This window comes from Acyrthosiphon pisum, chromosome A2 (assembly GCF_005508785.2).
Source record: "Acyrthosiphon pisum isolate AL4f chromosome A2, pea_aphid_22Mar2018_4r6ur, whole genome shotgun sequence".
NCBI classification, from domain to species: Eukaryota; Metazoa; Arthropoda; class Insecta; order Hemiptera; family Aphididae; genus Acyrthosiphon; species Acyrthosiphon pisum.
This window is the reverse complement of record NC_042495.1, coordinates 88,397,294-88,422,223: the sequence shown is the minus strand read 5'-3', so window position 1 is coordinate 88,422,223 and position 24,930 is coordinate 88,397,294. Positions and strand designations below refer to the sequence as shown.

At 29.8% G+C, this 24,930-nt stretch overlaps 1 protein-coding gene across 4 annotated transcripts in view; it reads left to right on the top strand.

Moving 5' to 3' along the window:
• LOC100159244 (leucine-rich repeats and immunoglobulin-like domains protein 2) overlaps positions 1-24,930 on the top strand; it is a 145,802-nt gene that overhangs the window by 72,807 nt on the left and 48,065 nt on the right. The window contains exon 1 of one of the 4 annotated variants that reach the window (XM_008180504.3): positions 17,839-18,000. The exons of 2 other annotated variants lie outside the window; for them this stretch is intronic. The gene's annotated coding sequence lies outside the window, so the exon portion shown is untranslated. Of the gene's footprint in view, positions 1-17,838; positions 18,055-24,930 lie in introns of those variants that run through there. One more of the 4 variants, XM_008180503.2, reaches the window with a different exon arrangement.

The following is a 24,930-nucleotide window of genomic DNA, read 5'->3' as shown; positions in this document are numbered from 1 at the left end:
TAATAATATATTTTGTCTACTACAAATCCAAGTAAACTTGGTAGGTATAATAATATCAATTGTAATTTTATAAGCTCTTAAAACCATGTTGAACGTAGTCACTTAGAAATAATGGAGCTTATACCTTATTATATAGCCACGATAATAATCAACATTTTTCGAAATAATATGTTTTAAGTAAAACACAAACTTTTTTTAGTGCTTGTGCTTTAAAATACATAAAAAAAATCAACACTGAAATCCACTAAAAAATAATTGAGAAAATTAGTGTTTTTCCATAAAAAAAACCTATATAATATTTCATACGCTTTTTTGTACACGCCCACTGTGTCTAGTCGTGACCTTTGCGCTTTGTTTTCGACAGTAAAATATGCCTTAGCCGATAATAAATTATTCATAAAGCGTTACGGAGACGACTTTAAAACCGTATTTATCGATTTACACGATTTTCGGTAAAGTCGTCAGACCCTCCGGATAACACGGGACACGTTAAATTATGTTTATCTGTTTGTTTGTTTTTTTTTTGTTTTTCGTATCCGTGCGACGCGAATATTTTAAAGTCTACGCGAAGGTGGCACATTTACGGAGCACTGCATATCTGCACAATACCCATCGAAAGTTTGCATAATTTTATTTGTTTTTCCCTGTTAGTGCACGGACAGTGACTGCAATCGAAATACACGATATCGAACATAATAATATATTAGGTATAAGCTAATTTCGTTGTCTCGTTCATCCCGTATCCGTATGGTACCCATAGTATATAAGATTGATTATGGGTTTTTATAGAAATATAAAAAAACGCTATTCGTTTTTCCGACTATTCTAATTTCTAGCGCACGAAAAAAAAGTAATAATAATACACAAACTGATAGATAACTAAAAGGAAAACCGTCATATTTGGGATTACGTACCTATTGCGTATTTTTCAACTTTCTATGCTCTCCCCCTTGAAATTTTGAATTTTTTAATTTCTATATTTTTTCATATTCTAAATTATTCAAACGCCCGAGTAGATAGTCTGAAGACTTAAGACGTTGTTAGCACCCTCAACGTTTAAAACAACCCCTCGTAAATGTAATTACTATGGTTTTGCCGCGGACAGTATAGATAAGGAGTAATAATAAACGTTACGAAAACGAGAAAGTTGTGATGAATATATAATGTAAGAAGATTAGACAGAATTATAAATTATAAATTATAAAATACATAGAAGCGGGTGATTATGCAGGTGAACTATCTATTTTGGATAATTTATAAGGGAAACATAACTTTTGGGAATCTTAGAACTTGGTAGGGATAGTAGGATTTCCTACTATCCATGCCAGAAGAAAACTTGCTAATTTAATATATTTTATTAATTGATGTTGGCAGAATTTGAGATGGGAGAATATCCGATATAATTAAGCACAAAAGAGCGAACAGGCAATAGTGTTTGTGTACTTAAAATAATAAATTCCCAGAAAAAAAAGTGTCAAGTTGGAGACAGAGAAGATGAACACTTGGCTGAATAATAACTATGCATTTTATGAAAATAAAAATGATAGAGGATAAAGAAGATTCGTTTTACAAGTTGGTGTTTACTCTCTTTTTAAACTTCTAAAAAGAGAAGCGATTCCTCAGTTTGAACTCCTAAACCATGTGTTTAGATTAAGGAAAGACATAAAACTGCAGTTTTTTCCCCGCTAGTTTTCATCCGTGTCTAAAATGCGAAATGTAATTTTAAATTTATTAGATTTTTTTTTTTAAAACAGTGAGGTAAAAACTACGATAAAAACGATTCCTTGCTTTTTATTTCTTTCTTTATTCATAAAAAAAATGCATATTACGCTCAGAAATCTCCTCGGGTTTAATAAATAATAAATTAAAGAATTGCATCGTTGGTCTAGTGGTCTCAACCACATATTGCAGTAAAATAATATTATTTTGACCATTTTTCTTGGACGTAAGATGTGTAAATGATTGGTTATTTCTGACACACTCCAGTTATATATTTTTATTGTGGTACATTCAACAAAAATAACCACAAATTATTGAACATGTATTCAAAAATAAAATTGCATTTTTTAATATTATGTCAACAAGTGTACTGATTTGCCCATTTAAATTTCAAATAAACGTATTCGTTCAATACGTCGTATTATAGAACGCAATAATATGTGATAGCTATAATATATATGGCTTGACCAGGAATTTTTTAAGGGGTGGGGGGAGATTCCAACAAGTAATTGCTGAATATTTACTTTTTTTTTTTGGTCGCCTCATACAATTTCACAAATTTTGTTTTATTCATTATCAACAGATTACATCTTGTACCTAATCATATTTTATGTGGGCACAAAGCCACAAAACTAATAAATGTATGTAATAAAGACCAACTTATTTAGTAGGTAGGTAATATTTGACCAGCATTAAAATAATGTTTTGTTCAATTATTAAATGGGTGCCTACGGTAAGAAACTTACCTACTCGAATAACAGTTGTTAAATTTATCGGTTTCAACGCTAAATGTTTATAATTTGTGCTGAGGCCTAGGAGATAATTGATAATTATTTTAATTTTAATTACTTGTAATATTATAATTTGTTAAGAAGTAGACATTAAAACGTGCTATTATTATCTCCAATTAATTGACGCATAGCATAGCAAATTTTACGTTTAGTCGGTATATTCCGTTTTACTCTGTTGTTTTTAATATTACAGTGAACCCATTATCAAATTTAATTTAAAAACATCATCTTCAAGGTTCCATGTATGTTTATTTTAATATTTTAATTTTAAAGTAAGTTATAGGAGCATTATAATATTGTAGATTTATATTATTATATAATATTGTTTGCATTATACTACATTTTAATAACATAATATTATTTATATTAGTCACAGTATAATTTATGATCACTATAATGTACCACTGGGCCTTTCATTCACTTATTTATTTATTTATTTGAATAAATATAATTATTATTATTATTATGATATGAAAACATATTTTAATGTTGATATCTCAATGTAGGGGTGCCGAAAACCCCTCCTTGGTTATGCCTCATATACCTATATTTATTATAAATTATAAACATTAATACATCATATTATCATAATAATATTATGATTAAATTGTTTTAAAATTGTTTTAAAATGTAAATATTGTAAACATGATAATATGCTATATGTTTGAATATATTTATTCTAATACTATCACTGTACCTAAACATAATGTTTAAGTAGATACGTATCTGGGGGAAAAAAACAGCAGGGACTATCTCTGTATACGAAGTAGGTACGTAATGAAATATTCATTTGGCTATAAAAATGAACGCAAAACCATAATTATATAATAAATGATATTATAGATACGAATTTCGCTGTGCAAATACATAAAAAAAAAAATGGCACGGATAAAAGAGAGTTTGGAGGCGTGAGTGTAAAATTCTGTTGCACCATTCCATGTCAAAATGTATTAAAAAATATTTTTCATTTATTTCAAATGAAATATGATACCGTCGTGTTATGAAAAATAAATATTTTCTTTTTTAAAAACGAAAACCATTATTTTGTCTTATATTCATTATAATAATTAGATTTAATACTTTTTTCACGATCAACCAATTATTTTAGCTCGTAAGTATGAAGCATTATAAAAGCTCATTAGGTACTATATAACATTATATTACAAACCATACAAAAAGGGGCTTAAGATAAATTATAAAGTAAAATTCAAAAATAATTACAAACGTATTACAAGAAATTTATATTATTCATCATTAATAAATTTGACTTTCATGACTAGTATTGTAGTGCTAATAATATATTTTATATAAGTACTAGTTACTAGGTACATACTACATAGGTACATATAATATTGTATACACATTGTATATTGTATATATATATGATGATAAACTATTAAAAAATATGAAATTAAACAATACATATAACAAATTTAGAGTGCCTATACATAGTTAGGTACATATTATTATTTACAATAATATTCTTTTTTTATGTGACATAATAAAAATTTATTGATATTTATAGCTTATCCAGTAAGATAATATTAACTATTTTAATCATAATATACGCATTTCAATCAAGACGCGAATAACGTATTTAAGACATTGATTTTTCATGTTTCATATCTGATCTGTAATATAAATGTATAATATTATCGCTGCTTAAAAACGATATAATTTCATAACTCGATTTAATAATATAATATGACATGGCATGTACGACTGGTACAGAATTAAATCAAATTCGTATGATTACAATATTATAATATATCAACACGTGTTTCGACTAACCTGCTACGATGAATATATAGTATATCAAAATAATTATTTGAGTGTTCGACAATATTCAACGTTTAGGTTTTTTTCATTGCATTACAAACATACATGTTATGTAACATACACACACATATATTAATATATTAATATTACCCTAACCATATATTATAATGTACCCCTGTGCTTGAATTAATGTACAAAATTCACCACGAACTCGGTTTGCGACATTTAATATTGACATTCAGATGCGAACGGTATTCGCGTGTGACTTGAATCGCAGTGTGTGATGAATTTACAAAGCCCTCTCCCCGTCCGCCGAACTTCACCGTTGAGCATTTGAGTGAAATCAATTTACGAGATTTAAAACAACGAACATTTTATATTTATTTTGGCACCTACGACTATACTGCTTTGCCGTCCTAAGTTCGGACGTCTACTCGACGGCTATTTGTTCGACGAACATAACATTATTTATATTATATTATTATATAATGGTGAACTACTATAAATTGATAATTATAATAATATATGCACACAATCATACGCCTCCTGAGCGTGCATAACGGACTGCGATTTAAGCGTCGGAATTTGACTGCGGTACGTTTCAACTCAATTATTTCGGTACACGAAATCTCAGACAATGACTGTACGCGACCGAACGAAAAACTACAGTAATAATATCTGCAGATGGCTATGGTTTGTCTTTATTGTTTCAAGTTGTTTGGCAATGGCTACATTACACGCAGACTGGACAACAATCATAATATCCAATATTGTCCGAGCGACAATATTGTTAAGCTGAATCGAGGAAAAACACATTTCGCTATTGTTTTTATTATACCAATAAATAGGTGCAATGGTACATGTTTATATATATATATTTCTCGTGTTCAACTTTCTAATCTAATATAATGGCTACACGGAAAAAGGGAGAAAAGTTTTGTTAGTATACCAAACATTTGAATATTATGGCTTGAATGGGAAAATCGAAGTTTTCAAAAGAAAAAAATGTGGTCTCTCCGTTAAGAGAATTGAATGCATTTGTTAACGTCTTGTCTTAGCTATTATACCTTCAGCTCTATATATTTTATTGTTATATGCTCACACGATAGAGACTGACCCATTGGTGGATTTGTGGGGGGAGGGTCAGCTACGCACATTTTCTTCTCAATATCGTGTGGTTCCTATTCTAACGACTAATTTTCACGAGATTGTTTGTACAAACTATATTCTTATACATACAATAATTATCACTTGAAAATTGTACACAGGCCTCACTCGAATTTTATGAATTTAATATAATTGCGTCTTAAAAGATAATTTTAAATATTATAAGACATTAAGACGCTGTACACTAATTCCGCTGTAGTATATTTTAAACATAATACTGCAGTGAAACTTTCATACACGAAGTCTCACAAACAACAAAATATTTCATATTATAGAGAAATTTGTCGAATAGAATTATAAAAATGTGTGTCTAATTTGGTTTGGTTCTCAAAAATATTTCGTTAAACGGAAAATGTTGTTAAATGGAAATTCGTAATATGGAAAACTCACTGTGCTGTATAGTTATTAGTTATTACATTTGCAGTCATCGGCTATTATATAAGATAATCTATTTTTCACTTTCATCAATTTTTTTGTTGCAGCAGCAGCAGTAGCAAATTGTACGTCGTTTTAATATATTGTGTCATTTGTGCATAGTAATTAATTAGATGAAATACAGTTTATGCATCGCATCTAACTATTTACAATAGGTTTGACAGTAATTAGCAGAAAAATAACACGTAAGATACCTTAAATACTAGAGTCGATTAATAACGTTAGTTCTAAAACGTATTAGAAACTTTGAAATTAGAATGGTGTTTTCCTAGACTCGTAGGTAGGTTAGATAGTTATAGGTTAAGTGCGTATACCGCGCTGCAATTTGCATAAACCACTGCAGAAAGCAGCTTACCAATAGTTACCGTCATAACAGTGCCACACCTGGTTGGTGTATACGAAATAAACTGTGAAAAATGACGTGTCACTTAACACCGAAATGCACCAATTAGAACAGGATGTCGACTGACAGTTTAGGATAAATAATTGACCGAATGAAAAAAGCGGACGTTCAACGCGCGTCGGGTGAGCCACTGTTTTGGGTGAGCCGAGCACGTCCGTCTCTGATGGTGGGTGGTCCTCCACCCCTCCCCTCTTGCACCGTGTGAATCGTACTTTGGTTACAACATAATATCCAAAGTTCTTAAGTCCTCGTTTTTAATATCGTGTTAAATCTTTATTCTTTTAGTAAATGTCATGCCAAACATACGGTTTTTTAATTTTTTTTTTTATCAAGATGTTGTTTTTAGTAAAAATAATTATTTTATTTTATTTCACCCCCCGCTCGACGTCTCGAAGCTGGCTGATTAAATTGGATTTAACGGCAAGGAGCTCCTCCGCAGGGTTACGTATATCGTGCACGATTTAACAACGGACGGTCGTTCGTCATCAGTCGTCACATTCAAGTAACACGACTCACTGATCTATGTCTCCGATCTCGGTTGTACGTCGTGATCCGAACTTTAAACGCTCAATCATGAGTCACGAGCGTCGTTACTTTTACGTGTCAGAGTATAAGTTACTCGTTTGAGATATATTTCACCGAATTGGACGAGCCAAATTCAATCACTCGCACTGTATTTTTTCGCGAAATGTTTTTTTTTTTCACAATTTCGTATATTACGACGAAACGTGTCGGTTAGAATTTTATATTTTTTATTACTGAAACTATAGTAAAAATGTAAACATTATAAACTCTTTATAAAATAACATCAGTAAACATAATATACTCATTTGTACTTATCTTCTTCTTGTCGTATCGGTCTTCATATTCCCTTCGCTTCCCAATAAGCCGCAATTTGTATTGCTTTGTCTGAAATTTTATGCGTCAAAAAATCTTCCTTTCTACACTTATTCGGTAATTGTGGGCATACAAACAAATGGTCCGCATCCTGCTCCCCACCACATTCGCATTTCCATTTGTACTTATATATAATATGCAGCCTTCTGCCCGTGTTATCTACTCTACCGACTATTTTAATCATAATATATTATGTACCTACGCACAATGCTTTGCTCATTTCTATAATATATCTGTCACAAAGTCACTGTCAAATTAAATATTAATTTTTTTTTTTTTGAAATTGTATAATACGAGTCCCCTATTCCCCACGCGCACGTCATATTCTTTCCAATTATTTTGTCATTCGTTTATACGCTTACACTTATTTATTCTCGTTTATTATTCCACTTTTCATATCGTTATTATTATATATGCATCGAGTGGTTTGAATTACATTAGTTCCAACATACTTTTTCGAAATAAAAACATTTGTACAAACTAGGAAGTAGATACTCGTACTATTTACCTGGGCCATAACATATTAAACTGCTTATATATTTTCAACCAATTATTTTGAATTGAATACCCACCTCATTAATTGTATACATATTATAAAACGAACAAATTGCACAAAATCAATCCAACTTGATTTATAGGTAGGTACTTAATTTTAATTATGTGATTGTATTAAATTGGCCGTCACGTGTACTTACAATAATATGTTATGCCCTACGATCATCAACAAATATTTAACGCTATTAATTACCCGTATAGTTGAGCATATATAGTCAATTAAAATTGAAATCGGCACGAAATTTCTTATCAAATAATTTGATATTTACTATTTTTTTTTTATCTCTATACATAACTTAACAATAATCTGTGCACTGTACAGCAGTAAATTCGAATCGAACACGGTATTTACAGACCATTTGAGTTCCAACATTTAAAATCGTGTGTCCGAATTGATTGCTGCAGACTTTTATAATGACATTGTATTCATCGAAAGATAATTAAAAAGACCAAGTATAAAAACTTATACATAAAGGGCTTGCTATAATTTACAGTGATACTCTATCAACGGAGGTTTAAACTTTAAATTGAACAGTAAAAAATTGACACCATGATTTACTTTACCACTAGAATTATACTACCTATAATAGGACACTAATAACGTTCATAATAATTTTTGCTAAATTTTGCTTAATTATTATGGTTTTTAGATTTTTGAGATTCGATTTGTATACCTGGTGTCAAGATATTAGAATACTTACTATAAATAATAAAACCAACTTGTTGTTTTAAAATAAAATATGTATCAAGTGCTCGATTTGGATACCTCTAAACATCGGCCCATACATAATTAATAATTATGATTTATGATATTGTGTGATATTACCAATATTTAGGACGCAGTGTGATTTCAATTTGAGAGGCCCAGTATGTTTAAGTACCTCCTGTAATGCCGATCAGATTATAATTATATAAAAATAAAGTCAAAATCTAAATGGAAACTACTAAGTTTTTTTTAGCAAGTTATTCCCTGGATTAAATTTGACAAATTTACATTACATCCACTGCTGTTCCTTTAAACACCAACGAGAAAATGAAAAATAAACACTGTTAAAAATACACACCACGCAGTCCGTCGAATCTTTTAAACGAACTCGTTAAAAACTTAACCATCACACAATATAACTCGTTTGCTACAGTATTTTAAACTAGCACGTATAATATTATAATGAATTGCGTTTAGTTGTCCCACGTTAGAAAATAAGAAAAGTTTTATTACAAATGAAATGTACTTGGAAATAAAACGAAGAAAAGGGATAGGAGAAAAATTATCCAAGTAGATACCTAGGTACTAGGTAGTAGGTACTATCCGGGTTACCAATACTTTTCTGTTATTCGAAACCATCTGCAACCGGACAAAAACTTTGACCGCACGTAGGTCTGATGTTTTTTTATAATATTACTGCAAACGTTATTAGAACCCAAAAACTATACGTCTTGTACCGTCTGCATATTTTTCAAAATTTAATCAGAAAATTAAGTACTTAAACATTTTAAAGAACCGTTTTAACCTTTCGTTAAAAAATCAATACAAAGTCAGAGAGACTAAGGACACGCTTTATTGTGTTTTTTTAATGAATGTGTGACAACCATTTACGCACATACCTATTTATAAGTAAATAATACATTTTTTTTAAATATTTTGAAGATAAAATTCAAAAAAACGTAATATTTTATATTATTATGGATAATTACGATGAGAGAACGCAGACGATGGCCTTACGTTAAAGTTTAATAATAGGTCAATAATTCACTGTAATATTTAAGCTAACCACACAACATTGGAACTTCTGGACGTTAATTTTGGTGTGTTATGCATTACTAAATACGGAGACAACATATGCGGTACGACATCCTATTAATGATGGGTAATATTCCCGTGACCTAAATGTACACGATTTGGCCGGTCGGACATTTTGTTGTAAATTTTAATTTATTTAAGTCATATTCTATTTTTCGCGCAATATAGGGAATTAGTACAGCAAATGCACTCGTATTTCGGTAATTTTTAATGCTTCCGGTATCTTGTGAGTAGCTACAACCACGTAAAATATAAGCTGAATAATTTTTAATATTATTAATTTTTAATCACAACTAAATTTTTGATCTTTACCCGTCATAATACACATCATGCAGCGTTGAATAAAAACACATACCTATAAACTATTTAATAAAGAGCAACAATTTTCTGCTTGAAACACAACACAATAATATTTATATTCTTGTGAATATTAACACTAATATTATAACACGTCCGACATATTACTGGGACTGGTTTCGATGATCCATAGACCTTATACTGATAGACGAGCCTTCCGTATGCGATAATATTATGCACTACACAGGGGTGGACACTTATCTTAATTTTGGGAGCTAAAAAATTATGAAGCTAATTTGAAGCGAGCCACATCGTTAAGAGATATTTATAAAATGAAGCAACGTTGAATATTAAATATTAAATAATATAATACACTATATAATATAGAATTGTATTAAACATTTATTTACTTATAGAAATTTCTTAGAGCCACACGAAACTGACTCAAGAACCACGGCTCGCGAGCCTCATTATAGCATCCCCTGCACTATAATGAGCCGCGGTGAGACATAACACTTTGATACAGCTAAATTTGATGTCAGGTTTACCGCTCTGTACAATTTCTATTGTATAAAATAATATTGTATAGGTAGTACATAGTAATTAGGTACTAATTTTGTGACTTATGTAGATTGAGCGTAGACGATAGACCTTAAGTTTAAGTACAAACTATACAAATTACAAAATACAATTAATGTATTATTTATAATATTTTATCGCACCAAATACTATACATAAAAAATAGTATTTTATCGTACTTTACGTCTGGTACGGTTCTAAAAATATTGTACTCATCAACGCGCGTGCGCGCACGTCTATCAATAATTAGTTTAAGTTCTATGCGATAATCTAAAATAATATATTTTTACTTCCCGACGTCCGCAATAACGATAAGTATATGTTGAGCAAATGCGAATTTCAATGATCATAAAATATGTAGTTATTTAAAACGTATTAAATAAATATTATTGGACCGTTTAATAGACAACTTTTTTCAGTTCTGTAGTTATAAAACCTATTTACTATTTTTATATTGCAGTACACAATTCAAAATTCTATAATTCCGCCATATTTTATGGATTAGATAATATTATTATAGGCAATAATACGGTTTTATATTTATTACGAAACACACGCACTAAAATATTATTTATCGTACTGCACAGAGAGCATTTTCGCGGAAAAAAAGTCGAGAAAAATATTGTCGATTCAAATCACTATACCTAATGAAAAAATACATGCTGATTAACCGGAGACGCTTTATGTACGACCCCGAGTTGTAAATAAAATATTTATTATATTATAATATATGTCCATGAATAGGTCTGCAATAATTAATTTTAATTGCCCTGTCATTTTTTTCATCACCTAGATGTCAGGGCCCATTGGCTGCATGTTACCTTTTTTTGTACGGTGATTTATTATGGTTCACTTTAGTATTGTAATATACCTATACGATATTATAAAATATAACGCGCAAAAATATTATATATAACGGACGAATAATTACATTAATCATATCTAACGGTATAGTTCAATACGGTTGGTCAATAATGTTGTGTGGCCTATAACTGATTTCCGATGTGTGCTGATAAAAAAATTCTTAATATTTATGACGAACTCCAGTAAAACAATACCAACTTATGTGCAATAATTAGAACAATTTTATAATCAAGCACTTGATTTATTAAATTTAATATCAAATGGTGTTCAAAGTAGGTACTTACCAATACTGTATAATCTGGTCATAATCCGTATTATGGTGCTACGGAATTTCAACAACCCATCAACTGCAGCCTTTGTGGTTTTCGTTTCAAAAAAAATTCAACTCGATACTTTAGAAACGAAATTAATTGACTGGACAATTCTATAGGACATGAAACAAAAAATAATCATTAACAGTGCGTCTACATAAAAACAATGTCAAATATTTGCAATGGAATTATACAAGACGCCACAGCGTATTTCACATTAATGGCCCTTACTTTACGTTTTTATATTTTTTTCTCGTTGTTAAATTATTCGAGAACTCTTATTTTGACAATGTTTAACGAAAACACTACTAGACAGTGCGTTCACACTCGAAATCACATTGAATAATATAAGTGCCTACCATATACTTTATTATTATTCTGTTCTTTTTTTTTTTTATAATTATTATTGTTTGCTAGGAAAACGCTCAAAGTTAGTTTTCATTCCATTAATAATGTTTATTGTTATTATTATTATTTTTTTTTTTTTAATGTGGGTACATATTATTTCGCGTAACGTAGTTTTCAACAAAATGGTCTTTTTTTACCCCGAGCCCTGGAAAAATACATGTATACATAATTCTCCATTTGCTTTTGTTTTTTGTCATTCGTGATCACACTCATTTGTAAAAATAAATGTCACCTGAATTAAACATTAGTGTCGTAAATCGTAATGCTGTTTAAATCATTTTTACGGATATCATATAGGTATATTATATAGGTTTGTTTTTCATTTTTAACTAAAGATTTGCATTTAATTAACCAATGGCCGAAACTTAATTTGTAAAAGGTTTTATTTGACTTTGGCAAATAAAATGTATGCACGCATTTAGCTTTACACACAAACAGAAACACAGTCATACGTGATACGCAAATATTGTATCATGATGGCATATACATTAAATGTACGTTTTTAAATTTTATAAATAACGCTGCAGTAATAATTACGTTTTAACATCGTACAAATATCACGGTAAATTACCTATGGTTTTAAATCCTCGTAGAAATACTCAGAAAAACCGAAATGCCTCCAAATCATAGAGACCTTATATACTATGAGACGGAACATTTAAGACCAGCAGGGTTGGGTCCTTGGCGATTTGCGTTATATTGATATATATATATAGGGTGATTTTTTAAGCATTCCCGCCCCCATTTTTCTCTGGTAAATTTATTCAAATTTTGATTTTTAGAGTTTTTGCTTTAGACCATATTTTCAAATTTCTGATATTTTTTTTTACTAAAGAGTGTTTATTGTGGCGATACAAACTACGATTTTTCTAATAAGAATCCTCTTTTTTACTGCAATTTATTTAGCAGGTCTTGAAAATTTGTCTAAATCAAAATTTTCATGAGTAGTTTCTGAGTCATTGAAATGTTTATACTGTGGATAAAATTCCCCGAAAATTATTTTTCAAAAACATAACTATAAATGATAAAAATAAATCCCCCTGTATACAATATTATATTATATTATACAATACAGTTGTAGTTGTGCACAGTTTATCGTATCAGCTACTGCGCATATGCGTAGTACAACGGCGGGTCCAATCGAGCAGAGCAAGAAATTATTAAAAACAATACCGTACACAGTCGGTGACCCTCTCGATTTGACTACCGACGACTTCCACTACCGCATTCCAACGTAGGTATACACATTACACGATATACCTATATACCGGTAAGGGTCGGTTGAGATTCTGCCATTTTTTTTTTTATTAATTTACATACTTAAACCCTCAGCTCAGTTTTTCTCGAGGACACCACTACCACCGCCGCCGCCGCCCTTCTCCGTAACCAATTATACAAATCCTCCGATTGTCTTTAAATGTATAATTCAATTACAAAGTAGGTATACAGACTTTGAATATTTTAGTGAGTTTTTGGTTATTTTATCATACCGTGTGAAAAGTTTCGAAAATGGAGTATTTTCGGTGACATTTCAGACATTTCTAGTGTAACGAAAGTCTCGCCCTCGTCCTCTACGCCGCCACACCCCAACCACCCTCACCACAAGCCACGGAACGTAAAGCGAATCTGTCAGTGAGGCAGTGCGCAACTAGAGACCAAATCTTGGGGCGGTGTTATGTAATATTCACATAGCCCAACATTAAACACTACCAATACTTGGTATTAACTACTTTTATAATATTCAGATTTAATTTTGAATATAAATTTATTTATCATTAATCGTATAATTAAATTATTAAACATAACTTTCTGTCTATATGCAGGTAATGTGTATGTTGTTTTTTCGGTGTTAGTTTTATTTGCCAAACATCTTTCAAAGCGTATGTAATTCATACGTTGGAGAAACGCTGCTGTACACATGTACCTAAATAATATTACATAAGTACATTGCTTTTTAGTTCTCAGCCAATTTTTCGATTTTTTGCATATTGAGGAAAAACTACATTCACGTGTCGATCTCTCCTGGATTGTTGATATATCTAGCATTATTTGCAGGGTAAGGAAATATTACGTTATTTTTTTTTTTACCACCTGTAGGAACTGTTTTTTTTGTATCAATCGGTGAACTACAGCAGCTGATCAGCATAGTATTAAAATATATGTTCCAGTATTATCAACAGGACGATATTATGTTATCTACACACTATAATTCTATATTTCTATAGTTCGTCAATCGTGATATTCTCTATAATATGTTTAAATATTCTAATTAAATATACAAAATTTTATAATGTTAAAATTTAGGCCAACTAAATTATAAAAAAAATACAGACATAAATAAAATACATTTATTTGTTCAATACAATATGTCATGTTCGAGTGTAAACGTTTTGAATAGTCTTATATAAAATAATTCATTGAGAATTAGTATTGAAAAAAATTAATTTAAAATCTGAAATACATCTCGAGGTGAACACATTATATGTCTAATATATAAAATTCTCGTGTCACAATGTTAGTTACCATACTCCTCCGAAACGGCTTGACCGATTTTTATGAAATTTTATATGCATATTCAGTAGGTCTGAGAATCGGCTACTATCTATTTTCCATACCCCTAAGTGACAAGGGTTGTCCAGAAAAAAATCAAAATAATAATGGTGTATTATATATTGGTTGCTATTGGTTAATCGGGCATGTTTGTTGATTTGTATTATTATTTTTGTCAGTATATATATTATATATAAATGAATGTTTGTGTACAGATTAAACCTGTGGGAAGAAGATAGGCTAATTCAAAAAGGGTTAAATTTGTTTTTTTTTATTCATCGGATTTTAGTACGGTTAGGTTAGGTTAGGTTAGGATTTTGTACTAATTGATTATATTAATCCACTGTAGGTTAGGTTAAGTAAAAACGACAAACTTGGTATAACTTTGATACTTTAGAGTTAAATCATACACTTGCGTACAAACAGCACGGGGTCCGCGATCTACCGCAGGTAGATTGCTTACCTGCAGATAATATACTGCTGCGAATCAGAATTTTAATTCCGGGCAACAGAAAAGTCAAGATAAATCTAGAACATCAAACACCGAATGTTAAATGACGCATTGAACAATTAACGCATTTGAGTCATATACAGTTTGTACATTTAACGGGTAACGAAGTGCGCGGCATCAGCTAGTTTTATTATAAAATTGTTTAATTTTTTGTAATGGATTTCAGAATTTATCGTCTATTTTCAGCTTTTACACTTAGTTAAATTATAAAATTTTCGGTACTTCAATATCGTCCCGCGCAATTGATGAACCTATAACCTTTTTGAATCCCATAAACATTTTTTTAAATTTTTATCTGCAATTTCTGGCACAATTACCCGACTGAAGTACGCCTTAGCACCCTTAGTGCCACCGTAGTTGCGTCGCAGATCGGAGAAGGATGTCAGGTAACCGCCTCCGATAATTTTTGATGAAAAAATATATACTCATCACTCTTGGAACTAATATGAGACAGTTTGATGGAGATTATTTCGCGGGCTTTTCTTCCGGTAAATCCTCGGCCGAACTCGTAACCGGAACGTCGTCGACCTCATCGCCGCCGCCGCCGGTAGTAATATATTCTAACCCTCGACGGCGCAATAACAATAATAATAATAGAAATAACAATAATATTAATAATATACACTGTGCTCCCGTCTCCGTAAAACTTGGATATTTTATAATTTCAGCGAACGGTCTGCAGCGAATAACTCGATCGATTCTCTTACATACGGTCGCCGCACGAACCGACCCGGTAAAATAATAAACACCCCCTTCCCCCGCCCTACAAATAATATTACATTTCCACCGACGATTTCGTTCCGGACGCCATTATTCTATTATTATCGTTGTTGATGCACACACGCGGACCATCCCCGACCGCGGACGACCAGACAATATATTTTTACCGCCAGTGCCATTTCGCGTTATTATTGCGGTGGACGTCTTTTCCTGTGTCGTGCGCTGCATACGAAATAAGAAATAAGTAACGCCTCCCCTAACGGTTTTCGTTGTTCCGTCGTCGACAATTCGTATAGACGTATCGATCTCTATATACATATAGGTACGTACCTACACGCCGAGTGCACAGATATTGTCGTGCGGTTTAAGTTTATCGGGTAAACCGATGTAACGTTTTGGTGGTTAACATTTTGGGGGCTCGAGGAAAAAAATACTCAAGGCCCCTGGATCCGACATGTTTTCCTCCCTTGAAATATTTTCTTCGTGCTGTGCTACAAAATGTTAAACGCGTTTTGGATTAATATTTACAAACAAATCAAATAAGTGGTTTCTTTCTATTGCGTTGCAACCGTAATAATGTTAGGTTTACTAAAATATATTATGTATAATAATTTTTGAAATCTATCAGTCACCCCCCCCCCCACCATCACCATAATGTACACTTATTATATAGGTACGTAACCATATCGTTGTCTAGACACAGTGCCGTAGTTATGGTGAGGGGATCCCAGAATGGATACCGTCCCAAGGTTTTATACCTTTAACGCTGTTTTGTATTCCCAATTATAATAACTTATTATGTACTATATTTTCCGATTAATATCACTTTTTAAATTTCTAACGTGCACTCATTATTTTTGAATGTCATTATATAATTATCTAAGACATATGTAATAATATTTAGTTAAAAGTTTAAAAATTATAATAATATTATATTATATTAGGTTGACATAACGAGCATTTTTAAATTGTAATATTTTACTACCTATATTCTACATAGGTTCCCATAACTCTTTAAACAATTAGAATAATTTATATTGTTGAAAACGTTTCTTTATTAAACTGAAGCAGGCAATAACTCTTCAAAATAATACGGTAAACAAATAGTTCAAATATTTATTTAGAATTACACTGTTGACCTTCCCGTCTTTTGATAAATAGGTTTTAACTTTTAACTAATAACGCATAAGTATAGTGTCCGGAACTTTATGTGTTTGCACTTTTTTTTAAAAAATCTTACACGGTGCCTACTTTTTTATACAAAAATATGACTTATGTCACGTACAATTTAATTGTATGGATTTTATTATGTGTTTTGTGTATTTTTTGAGAATATTTGATTTTAATATTTAATTATTAATATTAATTTTAAATATTCGAAAAGATTACCTACTAATTTTTTATATTTTATTTACAAAATCGACAAACTATATTTTCTTACGCTACGCAATATTATGATGTAAGGTCAAGTTGGCTTATAAGAAATCATCGGTCGCTCAAGCAAAGTGATCACACGAATAATTATTAATTCGCACAAAACTAAAGTCTGTTGAAACGCGATGTGACTACTGATAACATCGACGATGCTAATTATTACAAAGCAACAGATGTTTTTGCAATTAAAATCGATGGTGGTGTGTTTTTATTTGGATAAATTTAATTCGTATATAATATTATAACAGAATAGGCGGACAAAACGCGACAAAATGATATTTAATTTTATAAAAAAAAGCATAAAGTCAACCGATTGGAATCGTAATAACATTTAATAATCCATAACGTGCTTTATCATTTTTTAATCATAACCCACCTAATATAAATCGATTCGCCTGAACAATAACCCACGTCAGCAGGTAGTATAGGTACCAACCAACAAAACAGTACCTCAAAACATTGTTGTTTTTTTTATATACATAAAAAGGTCCGAACAAAAAAAATGTTCGGTTTCTTACTAAAGTTCGTACGTGACCAGACTGATTGGCTAGGACCCTTATCGGATTTCGTGATAGACAAAGTCCATTCATTACGAAAACCAATAAAAAAAAAAAGATAGAACATAGTATAATATAATTGTTCATGCGATAGTAAGTGCGAAAACACGAACAATTATTAGTTGCGAGGTTGTCAATTATTCTGTGCGCGACCATAATTTTTGTAACCACAATAATAAGTCTCAAAGACTCAAAAGTTGGCGTAATTAACTGTTGTCGTGGGTAAATAATATAATATATTTTTTTTTTTTAAAGTCCTAAGGCAGTCTCGTTCAGGTAACTTTTAATGTTTGGTACTAATATTTAAGTTATTTTATTATATATAAGTACTATGAAAACGTGAAACATGCACAAGACGTTATACAACTAGAATTAAGTCTATTACCTAATAGCATTACTTTTTTAAAACCTTTTCTTCCATTTAATTCATTTTGTTTTACGGGAAATTAAATTCAAATTATAACGAACATTAAACATAATTACGCCGTACCTAACTAATATACTATATCTACACCGTAATGTTTTAAAAATATGTAGGTAGGTAGGTTTGTATAGTTTAAAACGTAACCGTAACTTTTATTTACAAAAAAACATGTAATTTAAATTAACGTAAATAAAAATTGCAATTTTTAATGGAACTACCTAGGCTACGTTTAAATGTTTAAAATATAATATGTTGTTTCAAACATCGAGACCGCAGACAGGGTTGTCACATATTTTTCGATCATAAGTTTGGTCGTGAAACTTTGGTAGGTACAACATAATTCCTTTGTATGGACGCAATAATTATTAACTTTCCTCGCTCTCGACGCGAAGAATCTTCAAGGTTAACATTTTTTAAATGATCTAAAATCACAAAACCATGGAGAATTTAAATGGGTATTTTATTTTTTATAACATTACCTTTCAGGAGCCGGGGAATTTGGAATAATATGATCTTACATCTAAAATATTCATACACTGAGGCCGACTCTTCCACGAAGTCTAACAAATAGAGGTATATGGGTCATATAATAATATATAGTAAACACGCGAGGTTGAAACACAACAATAAAATAAACTATTGATTGCAATCAATATTTCAAGTCGTTCAAATATTCGTAATAGTTATTTAATATTTATGAGCTAAATATATCAACTGTAAAACGACTTACCGAGATTGATAATGGTTTCGATGGTTTTTAAAATCGTATAAGTAGGTGTGTTATTATTTTCAATCTGAAATAAACCGTTCAGCTGATAACGACAATTAACTCTATCAAACAATTGTCTGACGAAAGATTAAACCGACCCATTGAATAACTCAAATCTTTTATAATCCGCGTAGAACAAAAAACTTGATTACTACATTTACAATACTTCCATTATACAATTATTATTATTCTATTAGGTATAATTTTATCTCTAATGGTTTGTAGGTTATAATTAAAAACACTTTAAAAGTTTAATGAAAGCAGAACGTAATCAGCTTTGATTAAAAAATAAACATATTATATTATTAACAAAGAAGTCCTTACGTGTTATTGTACGTGTCGTTAAACGTTTGTTTGAATCTAATAAAATTCAAACGAAAAGTTTAAAAGATATTTTAAATAAAATTATCGAAAAATAATAATAAAATCTTACGTCGTTTTAGGATTTTAAAAATTATTCGATTGTTGATATATTATATAATTGTTGATTTTAATTTATATATTTCCGTAGTACCTACTCACATTTTTTAAAGAACTAGCTGAACTATCCGGCGGGGAATAAAATGTTGCTTGTTCAACTCCTTTTGGGTGCAATCCGTTGTAGAAACTTATACTTTTTAAGTGTACATCTGTTTAGCATGGTCACCCGCGGGGGGTGTCGAGAGGGGTCATGCCCCCTCCCGCTCTTTTAATAAATATGAATTGTTTTATCACTTATAAAAAAAAATAGGATATGTGCTTTATTATCGGAGATCTTTTACTTTACAATAATTTACAATAACCACGGTTGAAGGTATACAACCGCGACAATAACTGATGGTTATCGTTGTTTTCCGCTAGAAGCGCTAAACATTTAAGTTCTACGTGCATTTGGGAGCCTAGACGGAACATAGCGAAAGGGGTCACAAATTCTTATTATTCTACACAATATCAGTTGTATAAGTGTATAACCAGTATCATAACCTATCATTAATCGTGATTAGAAGCCACAAGACATATGATGGTGAACCGATGGTAGAGATCTTTGTTTCTTACTCTATTTGTACACCTAAGCACCTATTTTTTACTGTATAGTAGAATTTTGTCAAACTCTAGGATTTGAAACAGTTAAATATGTAGAAAAATTACCACTATTACCAACCATTTATATACAAAAAATAATAATAATAGGAAATTTTTATTATTATTATCATCTGTAACCATTTATAGACGAAAAACAATTTTCAATTTCCGCCGAAAATCTCGTGATACCTGTTTGACCACCTCTTTAAAATCAAAATAATTCAAATTCTTTCTTTTGGTTCCCCAAGACTATAATAAAAACATACCCCGTAAACTTTAAGTCGCTAGCTATAAATAGTTTATGCAGTGCGTTGATTATAAATAATTCAGTCAGGTGATTTTATGATTTTATATATTATATAGATTATAATAATTTATTGCGTTTTATTGAAATAAGTTTAGAAACAGCGAATTTAGCACGATCGCAGAGTGAGTTTTTTTAACTTGTTTTAAATACTTACCTGTATACCCTCATACGCTTAAACTTACGTCCAATCAAAACAATTCAGTACAATATTAAAGAAATCTTTAAATCTTTAAGAGTAATTTTTGTTAACATGTAAATTATGTTTTATTTTTCATTGTCCCGTTATTATTCTTTTTTCTTTTTTCTCTTCTCTCAAATAACTTAAATGCCAATTTAATTTATATATTTAATTTTAGGTAGGTACTCCTCATCTATAATACAAGTTTTGCTTAAAAGAGATGAGTTAACACGTATATTATATCAATTTCCTTTTTAACTGTATATAACTAGTGTTTGTTTTGTTTGCAATAAATAAATAATAATATTATGAAAAACCATTCACTCACTTGTAACTGTGGCCTGTAACATTTCTTTGACATTTAGTATAACTACCTAATACTATATAAAAAATAATTATTTCAGTAATTAAATATTATACTTTGTATCAAATTTATATTTGATGCGATTTTGTTATAAATAATAGTAGTAAGGTCGCAGTACCTAGGTATAAAGTTACAAAAACTTGATACATTGGTATTCATACACACACACACATATAAGTATATTATTATTATAGATGATTAATTTTCATTAGTTTACTTGTAGAATGTAGCTAGGTAGGTAATAATAAATAATATACTTTCAGACGTTATGGGATTTTAAAGCCATTATTTGGTGTCAAATGTCGTTAAGTATAGTATATAATAATAATATTCATCATTTTTTTTTTTTTTTTAGTAATATTAGTTTTCTTTATTCTAGATATTATAAATTTATTATTTATAACATGATAATCAGAAATAAATTACAAAAACCATAAAGTGAAAAACGAATAAATTATACTGTCATAATATTGTAGGGTATGCCCTATTGCCTACCATGTTTTTTTCATTTTTTCTTTCATATAGCTAGCTAACACCTGAGGATAGAAAATCATAAAATACATCACAATAATTTATTAATATCATATTCATAACATTTTTATTTAAATTATTTACAATTATTTGAAAAAAAACATTTTACACGAATACCATTAAATATAACAACTTAAATAGTTTCTTGTGATTGTTTGTTTAGTTTTTTAAAAGTGAAGTAATTTAAATCTATTATGTTAACTAAAAAAATTTGAATATTTATACAATATAAGCACATTAAGTAATCAAAAAGTCCATAAAATGTCTTTTATTATTCATTATAATTCGGGTAAATATTTATTCGTTAGAACAAAAAAAAAAGTTGTTGTTATTATTTAAAGAATTATTATTACCTATCAGAGTGGATGGCGTGACGTCCCAGATTCTCAAAGCTTTCCACTTCAGCATCATCAACAGTTGCACATATTAATATAGTAACTGAATAACTCGAGTGGGGATGCTACCCAGGGTATCGAATTATATTATTATTATATTATTATATATTTTATACAATTATAGAATAAAATTAATTAATTAATGAATTGATTATTAAATATAAATATTTAATTCAATTTTAGATTCCAAGTGGTTTGAGTTATACTTTTTTCGGTTAGTTTATACTTTATACGCACTGTTTTTATGGAATTTTTTTGAAAACACTTTTTGGAGGATTAAGAAAAAACTCAAAACTTTTTATGTGGTAACTTTATATATTGTAAATCGAACAACACCCGCTGTATTTAAAAAGGTATATATCGTTTTTTTTTTTTTAGTTTCTCGGCAGTAATACAGCGATACATCTTGACCGTTTCGGGTTAACCGAAAGATTTGTTAAAATGAACGCAATGACTTATCAAGTATAAAACCACTCACTCCGATAGAAAAAAATCGATGAATATTCCAATATCAATAAATAATTTTTTTAATTATTTTTCCTTTTACAGTACGGACTTAAGATTGGTGGCAAAGGAAAAAATATTTTTGTCAGTGTTGATAAGTAATAGTTTCAGACAACATTCGGTGTTTTTATAATAATAATAACCTCACACGTCGAAAATTATATAGGATGTTCATTGTTCATTAATAGACATAACATTAAAAAAATTCAAAAACCGTAATTAGATTCATATCATTTTTGTACATAATTGTTAATTTATCGAACTAAACATATATTATTAAAAAATAATTTGATAATAACAGTGCCAAGGTACATATTATATAATATTATATATTATAGTATTATGATGCTAACTTGCTCTTCTAGAACAATACTTTTTAAATAATTTTAATATGGAATAATCGCTCGAATATTATAATGTCAAATGAACATAATACTATAGTAACATAATAAAGTTTGAACTTAATCAGGTCATCTGTCATATAAAAATTAAGTAGAAAAGTTAATTTAATTTGCATATTGTTAATCCATGGTTAAAATTTGAAATCTAAAGACTGCATAATATTTTCCTCTAACACGCTACATTAACAAAAACATTGCAATACTTGTAACGACACTAATTTAGCGTGCATATTTTTACATATTTTAAAGTTCGAACATGGTTTAGCTGGTTGGTTTTCGAGGGTATACCTAGCTACTGGTATTCAATAATATTCTCTGGTAAACTAACTGTCCAAAAGAAATCGTCAAATAGAAGAAGCGTGAACATTGTTTATTCAAAATGTGTTTTATTAGAAAATATTTGAAACGAATTCCTCAACATAATATTTTATATTTCGCCAGTAATGGCACGTGAAAATGATGAAACTTTATGAATGCGACTTCACTTATTTTATACATACGAAAATATAAATTTAATATACCATTAGACAAGAAAGAAACATATTCGAGTTGAGTCTTCCAAATCAAATTTAAAAATGGATTTATTTGCTAATGTATTTATTTTTACCTTATTTTACACGTTTACATTGTATACATCATGAATGATTAAAAACGAGAAATTAGGTAGGTCGTTCGTAAAACATATATAATTTAATAATTCAACTGTAAATGCGAAAATCTGTTGATCGTGTACCTGCTAAAATTTCCCAATAATATCTGATCAGTTCAAAATCAATTATGTAATGAAAATATAATGTTTAATCAAGTTTTATGCACGCACTGATGGGAATTTATTATCATCAACCCTTACGGCTTCACACGTGGCTCTGGGAAAACGCACATCGCAAATATAACTCGAAATATGATGTAATTTAAAAAAAAAACCTTCGTCGGATGAACATCATCCGATGTATCGATTTTCAACCCGAATTATTATACACTGACAGTTATAATATTATTATATGTCCGTGTAAATAAATATCTAATAAACCCGGTTTGAAAAAAAAAAATACATAAATAATAATATAATAATATAGAGGCACATCCAACGGATATATAAAATACCCATTACTATTTTATGGTCGAATTACACAAGCCCGTCATTTTTCCATTCCACGCTATAAATGTTTACAGCCCTTCAACTCCAATAATAATAAAATTTACTCGATCAAACAAACCGATTGAAAACAACGCGTCGCAACTGTACACGTATATCAAACATCATAGGTACGAATTAATTATACATCACGTGAATTAAAAGACACTATTTATTAATTTTTTTTGATTTTACATCAAATACTGTATAATCATTAACCATTAATATATAGGTACTGCAGCGAAGTGCAAACTGTGCAGTATAATAATAATATGGTCTTCGAAAGTTTAAACCAATCTGTCATATATTTTTTTTGTAGTTTTTTTAAGCTGTAAATGTGCACAGCCCTTCTACTCCAATAACAATAAAATTTACTCGATCAAACAAACCGATTGAAAATAACGCGTCACAACTACTGCTCTTTACGGACATTGTCAGTTTTCATTTTTTTTTAGTTTTTTTTCTAAAAATATCAATAAAATTTTATTTGTTGATTAAAAAAAGCTTGAAAATTTAATAAAAGGCTCCTAGTATATTGTTTCAAAAGCAGATGAAAAATATTAAAAATCCTTAGTCACAGTTTTTTTTTATAAGCATTTAAAGTTCAAAAATTGACAAAATATGGAAAAATCACGAAAATTAGCAAATTATTTTGTGTTAAGAATTCTTAAAAATTTTTTTTTTAAATCTAAGATTTTAAAATTTAATACAAGATTCCTCATAAGATTATCTACCTTTATCAAACAAAAAATATTTATAAGAAAGTCAAATTAAATTTTTACAACATTGGATATTCACTCGATTTCTCATGTAGCGATTTCCTTATTTTGTTGTAATTCAAAAACGAATAACTGTAGATACATGGAAATTTTACTGAATGTTTATATTAGCATTTTCTATAAACCATACAATTTTGATAATATTTTGACTCTTTTTGAGCTGTTTACGGACATTTTCAGTTTTCAATTTTTTTAGTTTTTTTTTCTATAAATATCAATAAAATTTTGTTTATTGGGTAAAAAAGCGTGAAAATGTAATGCAAGGCTCTTGATATATTGTTACAATAGCAGTTGAAAAATATT